Genomic DNA, 2,030 nt, shown 5'->3' on the forward strand with positions numbered 1-2,030 from the left:
TGAGGCTCCTGGCCAGAATGAGTGATGGATGCCCCCGCTGCGGCGCCAAGAGGCTGGACCAGGACCTGCTACAAAAGCTCATTGAGGATCTTCTGTTTGAGTCCACCAGTGAACCATGGTGCCCAAGCGTCGATGGTGACCTCAGCAACCAAACGATTCCGTCCATCTATAGGGCCATGGACGCAGTTTGGCTCAGACTGCTGAAGCACTTTGGCTCAGACGGCATCCTGTGGAGGGCCGTCGATACACAGGATACCTCATTTGACGCAACCTTATTGGCGGAAATACGAAAGGAACTGTTGACCCAGCGTAACGTCGAAGATCCTGCTGAACCGTCCACCCAAAGTGACTCGCCGTCCCTCAGCCCCGTGCCTGAACCGTCCACCCAAAGTGACTTGCCGTCCCTCAGCCCCGTGCCTGAGGTCACCTCTGGACAAACAGCTAGAAAAGCCAGAAGTAAACTCAAGGTATGAAAAATGAGCCAAGACAACACCACATATGACATTATTGGGTTTATATAGCTATGTATTTATTGTTTTAACATTATGAGCGTAAAAGGTAATGGACTTACATGCCTTTAAATGACAAGGTTTTCCCCTCTGGTCCTACGTAGATCTTTAAGATACGCAGCAGTGCAAAGATTGCACCAACTAAGGATGCTTCTGACAAGGGTAAGGGACCTTACGATTGTCATTACACGACTGTCTTGATTCCCCTTTGTTTTTGATTTTGAATTCTTATTCTCATTTCTTCGTCTCCCAAAGGGCTGGAGTCAGAGGCAACCGTCACTCGTGCCCTATCGGATGAGGGTATTGCTGCCGCACCTTCTGGTGACAGGAAGGAGCCGCGCAGACGGCCCTGGTACAAGAAGATCTTCCTCAGGCTCAGCTGTTTTGGAGGCCCAGCTGAGATCTGACCTGTCCAGCCCACCACCTATACCCTTACACCCCATCCTAACCCAAGCCTTCACCCCTACCCAACTCCCCAACTTGTTTACCATATCCACCCATCCTACCACACACACACACACACACACACACACATCACCTATGCCAGCCACATCACAAGGCTGCCCATCACCAGGAGCGGAGCTACAGGGGTGGCTAGGGGGGCATTTGACCCCCCTGAAATCTGATTGGCTACCCCAGGTGCTCCCCCAGAAAATGGACAGGAGCCCCGCCCACTCGCGTTACACGAGGCACATAGATCGCCTGCAAATCGCTATCGCGAGTGAAGAAACAGAGCCATACAGAGAACAGAGTTATGCGATTGCAGCACCGCCTTTCAGCGAGATAAGGTTGTTCCTAAAGCGGCTGTCTTCCCATAGACTCAACATAGAACCACCACATTAACAGCCAAAAATAAGGACTAACAAACTACACTGCGGGGTAATCACCATAAATATGTAAACTATCAACTGTCTCGGTGGTGATAATCACAACAGTTTTACCACCTGTGATGTTTAACTGAAGTTATTACTACGAACAGCAAGTCTTGTCATATTCCCTGCATTGCATCGCATTGCATTTGCTGTGTGCTACGCCCACTACTAGGAACCAACATTCGTAACGCTGAGCAGTACTGAGCAGCTAAAACAGCAAATTTTGCTAATGAGGAAGTCGGCCCTAGCAGACAGCGGAGATCGCCTGACTTTGTTCTCTGTATGGCTCTGTGAAGAAAGGATAACCATTTTTCCCACACACATTTCGATGCAAGTCTGTGTACACACCACCCTCGTGAATTTACAGTAGGCATATGGGGTACCATTCGAAAGCTTAGAATCCCCTCTGTCTAGTGGTATGCATGGCAACTCTCTGTCTTGTACGTCCAGAAGAAGAAAAGCCTTAGAGAAAAAAAAACTGCTTATTTCAGTCCAGATTCATTTCGTTTTCCTTTTGGAAAGTTAGCTGTCTGCCATTTAAGATTTTTCAGTACTAGGCCTATATATTGCTCTATTGCCCATGTGATAAATAAATAGATTCGTTTTTGGTGGTAAATGAAAGTAGCTTCATGATTAATTCATGTGAATT

The 2,030-nt window shown here is 47.9% G+C and overlaps 1 long non-coding RNA gene across 1 annotated transcript; it reads left to right on the plus strand.

The window, feature by feature from the left end:
• Nucleotides 1-322: 322 nt before the first annotated feature.
• Nucleotides 323-1,274, plus strand: LOC134435073 (uncharacterized). Its single transcript, XR_010031974.1, has 3 exons — nucleotides 323-467; nucleotides 614-671; nucleotides 765-1,274. It is a non-coding gene; the product is annotated as an uncharacterized LOC134435073 (long non-coding RNA).
• Nucleotides 1,275-2,030: the final 756 nt, after the last annotated feature.

The sequence above is a fragment of the Engraulis encrasicolus genome, chromosome 19, assembly GCF_034702125.1.
Source record: "Engraulis encrasicolus isolate BLACKSEA-1 chromosome 19, IST_EnEncr_1.0, whole genome shotgun sequence".
Lineage (NCBI taxonomy): Eukaryota > Metazoa > Chordata > Actinopteri > Clupeiformes > Engraulidae > Engraulis > Engraulis encrasicolus.